The following is a 17,541-nucleotide window of genomic DNA, read 5'->3' on the forward strand; positions in this document are numbered from 1 at the left end:
TGTCTCTCTTGCTTGAGGCTATGCCTGCTACTTTCTTCTTGTCTATAGCCCGCTGATATTTCCAGTAAGGACCCAGGTGGCCTCTCCAGACTGCTCCAGTCTCCCTGTCCCCAGGAGTGCTCTGTGACATGCCTCAGCACCCACCTGTCAGGGCACATCTCTCCCGGGGTAAAGGTGCAAGCTGTAAGAAGGGGTGCAAAGTGCTTCTAACGCTATGAGAGCACTAGTCTGCCCCTGCTGGACTATGTGATAAATGCCCATTGTGTGTTTATTTTTAAACACTACCTACTATGAGCTTTGTCAGTAAAACACACATGGTCCCTGCTATCCAGGTGAGAGAGAAAGACGACTCAATAATTAATTACTATTATGATGAGCCCTACAGCCACCAGCAGAGAATGACAGATCCAGATGTCCCTTCACATGTCAGTTCAAGTAGACAAAGGACACTATACATCCATCCAGAGACCCCTACAAGATGACCACGAAATTCCTAAGGAGGGGAAGCTAGCGAGTGGGTCCATTTCCCTGCCTCTCTGCTGAATTCTGGTTCTCTGCTCCACTCATGCCCTGAGGTCAGTCCTTTATCTTCCTGCCTCCTCACTTTAGCAACAAAGGAGCAAAGCAAAACTTTTGCTGAAGTTTTCTAGGTCACTGCCAAACCGCTGCATTCTGTCTAAGACAGCAAATAACTGACAATTACATGTCAGTCATGCCTCCGCTGGAAAGTCCTTTGGCTGTGATCACACAGGGAATTCTCTCCGCTCTCCTTTCTCCTGATACTACCCAGTCTTTGACTATCTTGTTTCACACAGAAAGAGATTTTCCGCATTCAGTTGTCCCTTGATATCCAAGGGGAATTTGTTCCAAGACATGAAAACCCCTCTTCCCAAATAGCATAATCCGCACATTTTCAAGTCCTTTATGGACAATGAGAGTGTTAGCAAAAAACCTACTCCCATTCACCCAGCACTTTTAAGTCACTGCTACATTACTTACCCTAACTAAATGCAAAGGGAATTTCCTGTAAGTAGTTGCTATACTGTATTGCTGAAGGAATAATGGCTAGAAAATACGTATGTGTTAGGTGAATATGAGATTATTTTTAAATATTTTCCATCCACTGCTGTTCAAATGTGAAGATGCCATGCTGGCATATGGAGGGCCCACTGTAATTCCAAATTCCTCTTACCCTGTTAAGTACAGATCTCTAAGCAAATCCACCCTGCCCCTCAAATCCCTTATGCCCAAATTTAATTCTAGGCCCAATTTTGAAACCCATACATACATACATGATGTTTCCAATTCTTCTGGGAAAATACCCAGAAGGAGAATGGCTGGTTGAATGGATCCTCTAATCCTAGTTTTCTGAGGAACCTCCATACCGATTTCCACAATGGTTGTGCCAGTCTACACTTCCACCAACAGTGGAGCAGGGTTCCTTTTTCCCCACAGAGCCTTTATCATTTGTTATTGGTTGATTTCTTGATGGTAGCCATTCTTTCCGCAGTGAGATGGAATCTCAGTATTGTCTTACTTTGCATTTCTCAAGTGACCAGTGATGTCAACATTTTTTCATATATTAATTTGCCATTTGTATTTCTTTCTTTGAGAAGTCTGTATTAGAGTATAAACAAATTTTCTATGGAAAATGAGATAATAGAGTAGCCATTGTTTGTTTTCTGTTATTTGGTTCTGAATGCCCTGTAATACTTTCATTCTCTTGAATGGTTTATACTATTTTGTTATCTTTGATACTATTGTATGTGAAGTTATGCTCAACTATTCCAAAGAAAGAGACATTATAGTAGTAATATGACATTATGGTAGTAATATTGAGTTGTCTTGTGGTGAAATACTGTTTTTCTGTTCTGATCAGAAATACATTGTTCTGTTCTGATCTGCTTTGTTATGTCCTCTTTTGTCTTAATCGCTTTAAAACAAAAAAAAAAAAGAGAGGTCTGTATTCATCTCAGATGCTCATTTTTGGATTGGGTCTTTGAATTTGGGGCATCTGATTTTTTAAATTCTTTATATGTTCTAAACATTAGTCCTTTGTTTGAGAGACAATTGGTTAAAATTTTTTCCCATTCTGTGAGTTGTCGTTGCACTTTGTTGATGATTTCTTTAGCTGTGCAAAAGCTTTTTAATAGGATCGGATTACATTTGTTGATTCTTTGTATTATTTGCCATGTTTGAGCAAAGAGTAGTTGGAAGAACTTATAGTCAAAATTAAAGCATTGGGGCACAGAAAGACAAGCACCATGCGATCTTACCTAAGACAGTGATCTTATTGAGGTTGAAAAGAGTTTCAGGGTCAGGAGACAGGAATGGAAAAAGATTGATCAATATATGCTGATATATAAGTGCAGTATAAAGTTCTGGTGTGCTGTATCACACAATCAGATGATTCTAGCTAACAATAAGATCCTGTTTATTTCAAAGAGATACTAAAAAAGATTTTGCGTGTTTTTGCCATAAAGAAATAATGTTTTGAAGTGCAAATGTGCAAAACTGATTCAAACATTATATGATGTATGTACATATCCAAACATTACATGGTACCCCCTACATATGTACAATTTTTATATTTTTTGTTAAAATAAGTTAAAAACAAGAAAGTAAAAACAGCTATTACTGTAGCAGTCAGGATTATAATAGCTATGAGTAACTAAAGAGCCAATTTAATGTGACTTATGTAATAAGTCAATTTATTATTCCACACAACATGAGGTCCAAAGGTGAAGTTGTTCCAAGGCTACAACAACTCAGCAGCTTGGTGACATTATCAATACCCATGTTGTTTTCCTCTTTTTATTCTACTATCCTTAGTGAAGTCCTCACAGACATCTTCTAATGGCTGCAAAATGACTGTAGTTGCATGAGACATCATATCCACACACAACAAAGCTGTTTCCTGCATGCTTCATCTGGTACAAAAGTAAGCTCTTCAGAAGCCACAGACTTTACTTCACATTGAACTGGCCAAGATCACATCAAACACTCAGTCCTGAGCCAATCAGTGGCAAGGGATAAGGAAGAACCACAGTTGCCTAGAATAATACAAGTTGCACTCTTGAATGGGGACCCCAAAGTCTTTAAAAAGCCAAAGTCCCAAAGTATATGCTCACCCCTCACACAAATAAAACTTAGGTTCTGTTTGCAAGGATAAAATAACACTACCTGCTAAGTAATTGTCTTGCTTACTTTTGTCTCATTGCTGGGGCAAAATACCCAACACCCAAAATGAAAGAAGGAAAGGATTATTTAGCTCACTGCTTCTGGAGGTTTTAGTCCATAATCAGCTGGTTCCAAGGCAGGGTGGCATGGTACTGGGGCAACACTTCAAGGCAGCAGCCAGTAGCAAAAAGGAGGAGGGGGCAGAACAAGCCTCTTTTCTTCCCTTATATTGTACACAGGCTATTCCCACCGTCCAGGGTGGGTGTAGCACTCACAAAATCTCTGTTCCCTCCTCTTGCACAGAATGAAGATGTTTACAAAGAATGAACCCAAGTTCCAACTGAGTCTCTTAGTTAAGCTACTAAGCTTTACAATGTGTCAACCATAGCAATAATCAACAGTATATGTCATAAATACAATCAGATAATTAAACAGCCACTCTAAATATGGTAAGAATCACTTTGAATGGAAAACTAATTCCTAATGAAGGAACGCTTCTAAGAGTAGATCAGTCAAGTGTGGTGATACAGACGTAGAATACCAGCACTCAGGAGGATGAAGCAGGAGAACTGAAAGTTCTAAGCTAGCCTCTACTACATAGCAAAACCCTGCCTCAAAAACAAAAGCAAAACAAAAACAAGTAGGTCACTGTTAACCTACAGTTGTTAAATACTGATGCAAATAATCTCTATTTCTGCAAACTTTTAACACTATGCTATAGCTGAAGGAATTGAGTATTTTAGAAACGAAGACTATCACCTCTCTGGTACCGTGATTATTTAAGTTTCCTGCTTTAACTGGAAGCTTTTCAGAGAAATTTATTTTCATACTCTGCAAATGGCATTGAGACAAAATAAACAGTACATCAATGGGCTACTTCAAACTCTAAGAATCTGTTTGTTTTGAATATTATATAACCTCCCATCTTAGAAACTGATATTATTATGTGAAGTTTCTCCCCTGTGCACCAAAGGAGAGCATGTAATAACTGATCATTAAGAGCAGAGACAACAACAGACCTTTGGTAGACACTGAGGCTACAAATACTCAGATCACTGAGTTTCAGAGAGGAGACAACACACCCCTTCCACATTTCCACCAGCTTAATGAATCAAAGACTCCGACGCAAGAGACAAAACTCTAACCTAAATGATCTTAGCCCACATAGAACTTTTATTGATTTAGGACCTTCTGTGTGATTTTCCATCAAAAGGAAACTTCACTGTAATTTAGATTTTAGTATCATCTTCCTACTGGAATTTTTTTTTTTAGAAAGAGCAAAAAGTTTAAAAATTTCCTACTTGCTTTGCCAAATAGCACAGTGTGATGGATATTATAGCACCCAAATTACCATCAGCAGAATCCCAGTAGCTCACATCTGCTCATAGAGTTTCCTTTACAATCAATCAGGTGCATTGAAAAGGTCTTTGTGATGCAGAAGGGAACAAAAATCACCTGTGTTTTCCAGTTTACTCTAATTTGTGCACAAGATATAATTTGCTGCACTGCAGGTCTCTTGCTCAAAAAGATTCAAAACAACAAAAACAAAAATAATCACTACTATTCTGAGAGTGAGATAAGTGATAGGGAATCTAGCTGTGATCAGCTGGGAATTACATTAAATCTAAGCTCCACACGGGAGTGCAGAATTTTAGCGAAGAAAACTGTGTTAAAGTTTACCCACTGTAACCCCTCATTTCGTAGAAATGAGGGCAGCAGCCTTGTGGTTAACATGGACGTGTCTCCTTTTCCTCTTCAAACACACTAGACTCTCAGTGAAGGAATATGAAAGGGTCAGACTCCCAAAGCGAATGAGAACAGAAAGGGCATAAGAGATGAGAGAGCACAGGGTGTGGATGAGTGATGGTCACAGACTTGGCAGATGGAGGAAGCTGGACCAAAGACCTGCAGAGGAAAAGCCCATCGTAGGAAAACTGCTGGTGCCAGGTACTTCAAAGGGGAGAGCTAAGATGAGACCCAGAAGATGAAGAGAGTCAGAACAAGGAGTTGGGAGATCTCCTAGGTCCCCTCACCGAGCCAAAGGACTGCTCATCCTTCAGTTTGGCAGAAGGTTAGAAGTTTCCACACTCCAAACAAGCGACCCAGTGACCCAGAGGAGTTCCAGGCTAGGACAGCAGAGACAGGCATGAGGCCAGCAGGAGGCGAGTCTCAAACTGACGAGGATGACAAGGAGGATAAATAGGAAAAATGAAACACTGAAAATTATCTAAAAACCTCAAATTCCAACATCTTAATAAGAGTATCACAAAGGAGAAACAAAGAACTGGAATGGGAGGAAATTATTGAAGTAATAGTACACAAAAACTGCTCAGAATCAAAAAAATAAAATCAAAAGGCCTAATAGGTATCCAGAGCAATGAATGACAAAAACAACTCCAAAGTACACTGTTATAAAACTTCAGAATATCAGAGATAAAGAGAAGACCGCAGAAACTTCAGTAAGGAAAAAGAAAACCTGCATAAAGGATGAGTAACTGTCACAACATCAGAATTGTCAAGAGGAACTCTAGAAATTAGTCACCTAGGGAGAAATACCTTTGAAATTCTGAACCAAAAAAAATTGTCAGACTGGCTGTTGTTATTTATCCAACCTCTCCGACTCTGCCTTACCCCCCCCCAACAAATCTAACTTGAAATCTGCTTCAAATCCATGAGAAAATAATTCCCAGATGCCCATGGACCAGTCACACTGACCTGGTCATGGCAGCAGCATCAGCCAGTATTGTGATCTCACCCATGCTGGGGTCACCATCCCTGGAAGTGAAACCTGAGTGATTTCTCAAGGACTCCGCTAGCTGGATTTTCATAGTCTGTCATAGATCTAGGCTTTGCCATCCTTAGGACTGATTTCTAAAATCTGATCTTTTGGAGCTATCAAATCAATTTTGCACTTGCATTCTATTGCTGCAGCAACCAGTTGTCACAAAGTCAGAACTAAGGTTTCTGCTGTCTTGTAGACCACCTGATGGTCTTTATCAGCCTCTTGTGTCCCGCCTTCCACTCTTCACATTTAGCCCCCTAAGTCTCAGAGCCATTAACACTATAGAAAGTCTCTCTCACACATCAAATCTCACTGATTCCTCCTGCTACAGATCTGCCTTCAGCCAGAGAATGCTCCCTGTGTTTCTAAGAGTGTACACAATGAGATTGGACCCACCCAGATAATCCAGGGTGATCTCCTTGTTTTAAAATCTATAATTTTAACTCCAATTGCAAGGTCCCTTTTCCCATATTCTATAACATATTCACAGATGCTGGTACTAAGGCATGGCCATCTTGAGGGAGACATCCTGCCTTCCACAATTTCTAAAGAAAAACCTCAATGTGTTATAGCAATAGATACATCTAGCTGGTCCTTGACACCTCACATTTAAAGAGGAATCTTTGTGCTTTTATATGCAGTTGAGAAGAACAGGCACTGCTAATACAACAAAATGTACTGAGTGCCTCCTGCATGGCAAACACTGTGCCAGACCTTGAGAAATCAAACATGATTAAGACACAGAGTGAACTCTATAATCCAGTAGAGGAAATGCAGAAATAACCATAAAGATGTGAAAATGCAATGCAAGACAAACTCAAGGATTTTTTAAAACACAGAAATGGAGGTAAAGCTTCTTGAAGGAAGTACCATTGAGCTGAACTGTCAAGAGTAAGCAAGAATTAGCCTGGAAAAACTGTGGCAGTTAGGAAGGTAAGGTGGGAGGAAATGAAAACTATAACTATTTATACTCATATCTACACATACATATTTTAGAATTACAAAATCAAGAACTGAAATGCAGGGATTCTCTTACAAATAGACATTGTAGGATTTTCTGGACAAGACTCTCAGAGAACGCTGGGCATAATACTCTACTCTAATAACTGAATAGCATTACAAATTGAGCATACCTTATTGAAAAAGTCAGAATCCAAAATGCTCCAAAGCTGAAACTGTTTGTCATCATGGAATGGCACAAACGGAAAATTCCACACCTGCCCTCATGTGACACACAAGGTCACAGTCAACATGCAGGTATATTAAAAATACTGCACACGATTACCTCCAGATTATGTGTATAGTGTAGACATGACATATAAATTTATGTTTAAACCTAAGTTCCACTCCAAGTACTTCTTAATATCTGCAAATATTTCAAAATCTGGAGGAAAAATCCAAACCTTGAAACACTTCTGTTCCCAAGCAGGTAAGAGATACTGAACTTGTGTGTTTATATATGGTTCTAACGTTTTCTAACATTTGTGTATGTGTCGTTTTATGTTTCATTAGTTCCTGTGAAGGAAAAAGAGCAAACAATGTGGTTCCTACTTTATGGATGTGAAAGATAAAATTCAGGGGCATCAGAGACCTCATCAGAAGTGACTCACCCATCCCTGGATGGTGCTGTGATCATAAGCCAGGCCATCTAGCTCTGGCTAGAAAGTCCAGAATTTATTATGCCACCTCTACTTTGTACCTTCTGTTCAGATTTATTTATCTCTTTCCTTCTTTGTAAATGCATGTTATATAATTATGGATTTATGAAATCCCAGAAAAGACTGATTGATTCTCTTCTTTATTGCCTTGGAGTTGACCACAAAGACAGGGAGTAAAATTAGACTCCTACTCAGGCACTATTACTTTGTGGATTTTCATGTCTCCCAGAATGAATAATTTTTGTTGTTCTTCTGCCATCATTAAAAGGATGCAAGATCAGATTTGAGGAAATGCTGTGGTTGTCACAGGGAAGCCTCCTAAAGGACATGAGGACTATTGATGTTCTCTTCTCAAGCCTGAAACAATCTCTGGAGACCCAGGAGAAACACCAAATCACAACAGAGATCAGAAAACAAATTGATGGAGTCAAAGATGGCCACAGACTCATAAATAGCTTTTCATATTGCTGCTGTTTCCGTTTGGATTTACACGTTAGTTTTGCAAATTGATGGGGAGTAAAATAAATATAGTTTTATTTCAGCATTTTACTTTTCAGTTAAAGACCAAAGAATACGTTACACTCAAAATGGTTCCTTTGGGCTGCTTTGTTAAAAACCACAAAACCTGTGGATTTTTCCCCTGAAAAGAGGCACATAGTTAGGTTGTGATATTGGGAGAATGCTCAGGGGAGAATATGTGACTTTCTTTGTACAGAGGTTTCAATATTTTCATAAAGATCCTCTTTTCAACTCTTCAAGCATTTGCCTTTCGTTTTGTTTTATTGAATTAGACTGCAAAGCACTCGGGCGTGAAGCTCTTTGTCCTCTCTAACTAGGCTTACATTGATTCCACATATCCATAGGCCTAGTCTGGGTTTATTAATCTATACATCTATTCTATCAAAACACATAACTCTAATTTATTATGTAAAAGGATAAGCCACTCCACAGCCTATTTGCATGCAGGTACACTTAAAAGCAAGTTTGATTCCCAGATTTAGGGCTGGCTTCTTTGACAGTATTAAACCAAGGGAAAAATGAAATTATATTGTGATTTTTTCATGGTGGATTATCCTACAACCGTGACAAAAGTGGGCCAGTATTTCGGCTTTTATTTCTTGAAATATGAACACATCATAATATAAAGATTTCTAGCCCCATATAAATAAGATTCTGCATCTATATACCCTCAAAATGCAAATGGTACTATTAATTCGCCACCTGCTGTTCATTTGCATGAGACTGCCCACAGTCAAAGTAGATTTGCTGGGGCAGTAAAGGGCTTGATCTGAATTGTCACAATATTTTCCTCCTAAAAAGCACTCCTCCCAAATACTGAGGACAGAAATGTATAAAATGAACGACATAATCATCAAAAACTTCAGCCACAAAACCTGGGCTATTGTTTATTACACACTGTCAGTCTAGCCTTTCTTTAGTGTTCTGCATTTGAAGCAAGATGCGTTAGTTATTTTTTACTTGTTGCTGAGACAAAATACCTGATGCCCAAAATTAGGGAAGCACAGGTTTACTTTTTTACAGTTTTGGAGGTTTTAGTCTGTACTCAATTGAGTCCTAGTGGCAGGGTGGCATGACAGGCTGCCATTCATGGCCAGCTGCAAACAGCAAGCACGAGCCAGCAAGACAGAGTGACACACCTTTTTTCTGCCATTGAATAGTATCTTGGCTCTACCCCTAGATGGGTATAACACTCACACCACCAATCTAAGCGCTAAACAACAAACCAGTCACAAATGCTAGATTTGGTTGAGTCTATAATTTATGAGGCTTGGGGCCACTGACATAAACCATGACACAGGATAACTTATAAATATGTACAGAAAACTCTTGCCTTGGTCACAGAACGCTTTTATACATCTTTTTAAGCTTCTCTACTCCATTTTGGCTCAAGGCATTTTCTTTACTATGAAGTTATCTGGTTCATCCATTCTACAAGTGTTTGTTGCAACAGGCTAAATGTTTATATTCTCCCCAAAATTTATATGTTGAAATTCTAACCCCTAGTGTGATGGCATCCATAGCCAGAGGCCTTTGAAGGTGATTAGGTCATGCAGTGGAACTCTCTTACACCCCTATCCCGCACATCCACTGTGTAAGCTAATGAGAAGACAGGAAAAGCCAGGGCCACAAGAGACACCAAATTTTCTGGCAACTGGATCTGGGACCTCCCAGCCACCAGAACTGTGAAAAATAGTTTTCTGCTGTTGAAGCTACCTGGTATCCAGTAATTTATTACAGCAGCCTTGCTGGCTAACACATTTCCTGGGAGCCTTCTCTGCACCAGGCACTAGTTCTGGTGCTGGGGGTATGGGATAAGTGATTCAGATGAGAAATCTGCTGTCACAGAAAATGAACAGGAAATGCATGAACAAATTTTAAAACTCAAAAGCAGTGAGAGCAGCAAGTGTTATGAAGAAAACTCAATTATGAGAACACAAGGACATTGGTTGCCTGAGTCTCATTACGTAGGGTAGATACACAGGGTAATGTTGACCTGAAAGACAAAGGTCAACCAAGTAAAGTTAAGGAGAAAAGCAGTACAGACAAGGCAGCAGCAAGTGCAAAGCCACGCCCTGGAAAAGAGACTCGAGATAAGATTACTGCAGCTGGACCGGAGGGCAATTCTATCTCCTTACACTGAGCCTATCTGTAATAGGACCCAGGAATTCAGAGGTGAAAACTCCCATTTCTACCCTCCCCAAGCCCAGGTAGAGGAAAAAACACTCAAACAATTATAAGCAAGTGTGATATGAGACAGGAGAGAAGGAACGGGTGAAGCAATAGAAGCTGTCATGAATTAGGTGGCCAGCAATGTGGGTTTTCAATCTGAAACTGTTATTTAGCAAGACTCTCATCAGGTAAAATTTATTCATATGTTCAGGCACTGAGTCAACACATCAACAAACATTGGCCATGGTCCCCAAGCAGGACCATGCAGAGGACAAGACAGTTATATTAGTTAGGGTGCTTTTTGTTGCTAGTAACAGAAACTCAACTCAAAGACCTAAGATGAGTTAAACAAAAGAGATTAACTCCAGGAGCTTTCTGTAAATACAGAAGGCTAGCTCTCTCCCTCCTGCTCCCTCTCTCCACCTCCTCATCTCCCTCTCCTTTCTCTTCTCCTCTCTGCTCTTCTCTCTCTCTCTCTCTCTCTCTCTCTCTCTCTCTCTCTCTCTATCTATCTATCTCAAATCTCCGCATTGTCTATTCTGTGCAGTCAGTGCAAGGAAGGATCCATGTGATATACATCTTTCCCTCTTGAGGTCCAGCACAGAGTTTCCCTTTCCAACAATTCCAAAAATGTCCTGAAAATGGCTACAAACCTTACTCGCAGTCTCATTTCTAGAGTCATCCCTCTGATCCCAAAGAACAGCTACTTTTGCTAATCAGAACAAAGTTCCTATTCCCAAGTCAGGGACCCAGCCAGCCCACCTGAGCCAAGCAAGCACAGGTGAGAGACAGGGATGATCCGATCCACTGGAACAGAGGTTATGATACCACAAAGCAGTGAGAACCAAGCAAGCAAAGACCACAATGGTCTACTCCAGGACACTCATCCCTGGATCAAAGACTTCACTGCCTCGAAGGAGAAATCAATCACTGCCCCCAGTAGTCACATCATCTGACACATGTCCTAGTCCTGTACTGCTGACAATAATCCATGGTGCCTTCGACTTTTGCCTGTGTTGAAAATATGAACTGCCTTTCTTCACACCACGCAGGTTCTTCTCAGCATGTAATGAGATCCCCTCTCCCTGTGACCTCTCCTCTGACTCTTCATTTTTCACACTAGGAGAAATGTCTTCCATGAATATTTCCCTCCTCTCCTTGCTTTTCACTCCTTCTCTAGGTCCATTCTATCTTACAAGGAAGAATGTATTAGTGAAAATCACGAATTTTATTCTTCCTTAAATTTTTCAAAAAGCAAAGCTTAAATAACTACAACATCATCTTTTCTAGAATCGCAAATGTGATACCAGCATTTGATTTTTGTCACTCTTTATTCATGTAGATGACCAGTTACTCTGTCTGTCATATCTGGCTACTGTCCTCAAGCTCAGAAAGACAAAATGATGAGCCTCCAACTGTAGATAACCTCACATTCATTTTATATGTAATTAAGTTGTTCCTGCTCTCTGCAATTGAGTTCCATTTCTCAGTTTGATTTCTTTAATTGGTCCCAAGTCTTAAAAGAGTTATGTCTACCATTTGGTGTTTGATAAATCCCTTGAGTGTTTGTTTCAGACCATGATCCTGCCATCTCTAAGTCTGGTTTATAGAGGGATGCATATGTGTCCCTAATTGCTTTTACTTTTAATGAGAATTTGATGATGAAAGTTTTCATCTTTTCCAAGAAGATTTATAACATAAGTCTCTGTCCCAGAATTGTGCTCAACATATTTAAGTCATTTTAAGATAGGTTGGCTGGTGTATGAGTTTTGTCCATCTTTTTATTGTTAAATAAAAAATCAATAATGCCGCTATTCAGTATATTTCTCTAATGTAATAATCAATACCAATACCTTTCCTGTTATTTACTTAATATAATAATCAATAACAATACTGTTTGTTTATTTGATGCCATTGACTAAGACAGAAGACCAAATCCACGTGCTTTATCTACCCTGAGTATGATGGGGTGTTCACCACCAACACCTCCTTTCTTTTTTCTACTTTGTAATGCCAACCCTGAATGGAACATCCCTCCTTGCCCTGCCCTGGAAGGTGGTCAATAAATTGTCATTTAAAGGAGGCATCCAGCATTACTTGAGCCTCTCCTTAGGTTATCCCTTGCACTAAGTAAGAAATATGTAATTACATAATTACATATGTAACTATAAGATGATTTAGTTCTATATATGGTAAAACTGGCTACTACCACAGAGAAGCCTCCAGATCCTGGTGGTTCAATGCAACATGATGCATTGGTTTCATGATAACATGGTTGTTTCTGGTTGGTGAAATATTTTTATATAATACTCCAAAGATCTGGCTCCTTTTATCCTACAGATTCACTTCCTAGAACCTCACAATCCTCTGCATTCAGTCAACATATGGGAAAAGAGAACAGATGGCCATACATGGGATATTTTAACCAGTCAAGCCTGGAAGCAGGGTCGTCACTGTTTTATTTTTTTCAGCTGAACTCAGTCTCACAGTCACATCTAACTGCATGGCAAAGTAAGCTAAGAGCGCGGCCTTCCTAAATACCCAATAAAGAGAGGAGATTTGAATTTTTCAAATGGGCTGAAGTATTCTATTCTGCCAGAATCCCAATCTTAGGGTTCATGGGGGAAATGAAGAACTATATACATAGTGAGAAGGGAAAGAGGTGGTTAGGAGCTGCAACGATCAGTGAATACAAAGAGTTATCTCAAGACACCTAACCATTTACTATAAGCACAAGCAGAAAGAGGGAACAGCAGGTATTAAACAGAGTACTGTGAGGAGACCTTTCTAACAGTTGTGCCGAGTTCATGCCAAGACTAGGAGAGCAACACACGTGGCTAAGGAGACCAGGATGTAGGCACAATGGGATCACTGACTTTAACACACTGGATATGCATTTGCTTTGCACTAGAATCCCTCAGCCCATTTGGAAAGCCCAATATACTTTACCATCTTATTCTAAGTAATCGCTAAATCTCAGCTGACATTTCAAGTCTAAGTGGAAAATGGTAGCGTTACCTAGAGGATGCCCCTCATTAATTTTGTTTCATCAAGAACAATTGAGGGCTAAGGATCCAACTCAGTGGAAAAGTGCTTGCCTGGCATGTGTGAGGCCCTGAGTTTAATCTCCAGCATCCCCAAAGAAAAAGAACCAATCAAACACAAATAGCAAATTCTAAGAGAGTAGTATTAACCTAAGTAACCATTTCACTTGTAAAGTAAATCACAAGTCTTAGTGATACAACAAAGCTAAGAAGTCAGTAAGAGTCACATGCTCCAATTGGGGACATATAGGCATGGGTAATTAAATGTTTTGCCCAGAGACCTGGAATTATAGCAAAATCAAAGTAGAAATAAAACCAATCATTCTCCCTTTGGTTCAATTTCTAAATAGCCACATAATTAGGGGACTACTGCGCTAATCAAATTTTCCTGACAAATTAGGACATTCCTGAAAGTTAATTCACATGTGGTCCCAATAGAATCCGTTGGGTATGTGTTCTGAACCTTGTTTGGAAAGATTCTCTGGTTGCCATGGGAACAAATCTCTGCCCCTACCTGTTCTATGTTCCAACGCGCTCTAAGACTCACTTTGTTGAAATGAGAGCTACATCTTCAACTCCAATGTACACCATGCAGAACATGAATTAGGACTGTTTTGACCTCTTGTAGAAATTGGAGGGCAATGGTTATTTACCTTTAAGGGACTCTGAATAATATTAAAATCTCAAAGGGAGCTGTGACTCTTGTTTGTCCTTCCAGAAAAATGCACAAGAGCAAATAAAAGAGGTTTCAATGATATGGAAGAGAGGGATGCCTGAGAACCTCTTCTAATTTAAAACTTATTTTCTAGCATCAATTTCCATTAGAATACCACAGACTTCAGTGAAGCTCCATGACATGCTGGTAAAGAATATTTCTCATATCAACTCAAATTTTTCCATTTCACAAATGAGAAAAGTAATGCATTTATGCAACTTATAATTGTCATTGACTTCTAGGAACTGGCAGAGTAGGCACAGAAGCCATGAAGCCTACCCTGAAGGCATTGTTCACACATCTACAACCACAGTGAGATGCCACTCCTACTTTTTATTCCCACTATAGTAACATATTCCTTATACTAAACACACACACACACACACACACACACACACACACACACACATCACTTCTATTTTCAAAAGTTTGGGCAATGCAAGAACAAAGGCTGTGGTCTCGCCTCTCCGCTCCTACTCTAAGCCAGGCTCCTGGGTTTTCTCTGCTAATTAATAAGCCATCAAAATGCCAGCCTCATTATTTTTCTACTTGTGACCTTCTTGAGTCTCAGGTCACACATCAAGACGAGTCTTCCTACTCTAGTGTGGTTTTTACACTCTCTAGACACTGACCCTTCTCTGTATTTGTTGCAGCTCTGGAGTCCCTAAGGTTTGCTATAGGCATACCAAAGATTATGTGAAGAAAAACTACAATCAAAACCTTTTAGTCCAAATTAATAAAGATCTTCTTTAGCACTCAACTTAAATTTCCTCTTTTTGGTTTTTTTTTAAGTGTAATTCTCAGGACTTCTGGGAAGATATGAGAGTAGTAAACAGCAAAATAACAGCTTCTCTGAAATTTTATGCCCAAATGCTGGAATATAGCAACCTGAGGAAGAGGATAAAGAGGGAAGCAGGTCTCCGGGTTCAGCAAGGATCTAAAGTGAGAATTGAAATTCATAAGAAAGCAAAGAGATGAACCTCAGTGCAGAAGAAGAAGGTGGCAAGTAGCACTTTCAGGTGGCAAGTAGCACAGGAACCCAGGCTTGCTGAAGAAATTGGGTTCCAGCTTCACAGCAGACACTAATCTGAATTTCAGTGGTGCAGGCTTGCTGGGATTATGTACTACCCTGCCTTAAATCTATGTCTGTCTGGTATGGATGTGGGCTGTGTCTGCCTACTCTGTCTAACAATGACCACAGAGACACACCCTGAAGTGGACATCCTTCTTCTCCTTCTCTTTCTTCTTCTTCTTTCTTGATTGTTCTTTTCATATGAGTGAAATAATGAAAAACATTATTTCTAGTTTTTTGTTGTTGTTCTGCCCTGTTCTTATTTCTTCCTTCTCTCTTTCTCTCCTGTCTCTTTCACCAGTTCTCCAAATGTTTTAGTTACTTTTCTCTTTGCTAAGATAAAATGCATGACACTCAAAGTTAAAGGAGGAAAAGTTTATTTTGCTCACAGTTTGTAGAGATTTCAGTCTGTAATCAGCCAGCTCCAAGGCACAGCGGCACATGGCAGAAGGGCAACAGTTTGTGACAGTAGAAAACAGCAAAAGTGAGCACATTAGGGAGACTGTGCTGTGGCGGTGGTGTTGGAGACGATGTCCTTGGAAGTGACCAGGGCGACAGTAGGCATGGTACTGGCAGAGCTGTATATATCAGATCGAGAGGGAAATCATGCTACAGGAGATGAAACCAAGGAGAAACCATTTAAAAGAAGTCTTTAGACCTCTTTAGGCTTTGATGAAAAGAAAAGAACAATTCCCTACCATTCACGTAGATTCACAAAAAGAAAATGAGAGGTGGGACGTTATTTCTAAGTCAAAAATGAAGAACATTTAAAAAATGTGGCATAGGGAACAAATGAAGACTGAATCCCAGGAGAAGAGAGAGGCAGAAGATAGTTTGAGAAGAGAAAAGAACCTGGAAGAAACCAAGAAGATATCCATCAAAAAGGATCCAAGTCTGCCAGAGCCAAAGTGTGCAGAGATTTGTGCTTTAGAAGGCTATAGAAGCCAAAGAGTAAAGGTGTTTGGCTGGGTCCATAGGCTTCATAGACAAGGAAAGAATTTAATGTTCCTGGTGTTGTGAGATGGTACAGTTATCTTCACTGTGTCTTGTCAGATGAGTTGTGTCTGTGTTACAATGGAGTAGTATTGTCCACCGAGTGTAGTATTGCAGTATATGGAACACTGAATCTTATCCCAAAGGGCAAGCAGGCTCGAGATGACTTCTGGGAGCTCATAGGCTTGGCCCCTGCTGGAGGAGCTGATAACCTGATCAACAAGGAGTCTGACATTGACGTCCAGCTCAACAACAGGCACATGATGATCCAGGGAGAAAACATGTCCAAAATCCTGAAGGCAAATTCTGTAATCACTGCCTGCTTCTGAGAGCACTTCTTTGATAGAGGCTACAACAAAGTGACTCCTCCAACACTAGTGAGGACATAGGTGGAAGGTGGCTCCACACTCTCCAAGCTGGAATACTTCAAAGAAGAGGCATTTTTGACTCAGTCCACTCAGTTGTACCTGGAGACCTGCCTTTCCTCGCTGAGAGACGTGTTTTGTATTGCACAGTCATACAGGGCAGAACAATCCAGAACCCAAAGGCACCTGGCTAAGTACACTCATGTGGAAGCAGAGTGCCATTTCCTGACCTTCGAAGACCTTCTGAACCGGTTGGAGGACTTGGTTTGTAATATCGTACATAGAGTCTAAAAGTCACCAGCAGGAAGCATACTGTCTGACCTCAATGCAAACTTCAAACCCCCCAAATGGCCTTTCAAAAGGATGAACTACACAGATGCTATTGTGTGGCTGAAAGAACACAATGTAAAGAAAGAAGATGGGACTTTTATGAGTTTGGAGAGGATATCCCAGAAGCTCCTGAGAGACTGATGACAGACACCATTAATGAGCCAATCTTGCTGTGTTGATTTCCTGTGGAGATCAAGTCCTTCTATATGCAGCGATGTTCTGAGGACCCGATCTTACTGAATCAGTGGACATGTTGATGCCCAATGTTGGTAAGATCGTGGGAGGCTCCATGCATATCTGGGACAGTGAAGCAATCCTGGCAGGTCATAAAAGGGAAGGCATTGATCACACTCTCTACTACTGGTACACAGATCAGAGAAAATACGGTACATGCCCTCACGGAGGATATGTCTTGGGCTTGGAACGATTTCTGGCTTGGATCCTGAACAGATATCACATCCAAGATGTGTGCTTGTACCCTTGGTTTGTCCAGCGCTGCAAGCCATAGTTGATTTCTCTCAAGTATGCAGGAAAGAATACAATTCATGAAAAGAACAGATTGCCTCTTTAAAAGAAAAAAAAACGCCAAAATTTTCTCTTTATTGTTCGCTTAGAGTGTATCTGTTTCTGTCTTGTCTTTTTATTCCCACTTTGATAAAAAGGAGTGCACATTACTGGGGGGAAAAAAGAAAAGAAAACAGAAAAAGCAAC

At 40.1% G+C, this 17,541-nt stretch overlaps 1 pseudogene; it reads left to right on the top strand.

The window, feature by feature from the left end:
* The first annotated feature begins 15,672 nt into the window (after window positions 1-15,672).
* Window positions 15,673-17,338, top strand: LOC134477185 (asparagine--tRNA ligase, cytoplasmic-like; annotated as a pseudogene).
* The last annotated feature ends 203 nt before the right edge of the window (window positions 17,339-17,541 follow it).

The sequence above is a fragment of the Cavia porcellus genome, unplaced genomic scaffold (genome assembly GCF_034190915.1).
Source record: "Cavia porcellus strain 051 isolate PalLab524CR breed Dunkin Hartley unplaced genomic scaffold, mCavPor4.1 scaffold_8, whole genome shotgun sequence".
In the NCBI taxonomy this organism is placed as follows: domain Eukaryota; kingdom Metazoa; phylum Chordata; class Mammalia; order Rodentia; family Caviidae; genus Cavia; species Cavia porcellus.